The following is a 278-nucleotide window of genomic DNA, read 5'->3' on the forward strand; positions in this document are numbered from 1 at the left end:
CAATCCCCGACCTCCCTCCGCAATCGCACCCCGGGTCCCTGGCGGCTCCGCTTCGCTCTGCTCCAGCCCTCTTCTACCTCTCCAGCCCTCCTCTTCCTCTCCTGCCGCCTGCCGGATTTTTCATTTCTACGCACCCCCAACCAAATTAAATCAACCAACAAAAGCAGGGCATCCCCCTGGAAGCGGTGTCTTCTTTTACTTGGATCTCCCCCCTCTTCCTGAAGATGCTAAACTCCTGGCGGACTGCAGAGGAGAGGTGTCTGGTCTTCTCCTGATGT

Source organism: Tupaia chinensis, unplaced genomic scaffold (assembly GCF_000334495.1).
Source record: "Tupaia chinensis unplaced genomic scaffold, TupChi_1.0 Scaffold143769_1, whole genome shotgun sequence".
Taxonomy (NCBI): domain Eukaryota; kingdom Metazoa; phylum Chordata; class Mammalia; order Scandentia; family Tupaiidae; genus Tupaia; species Tupaia belangeri.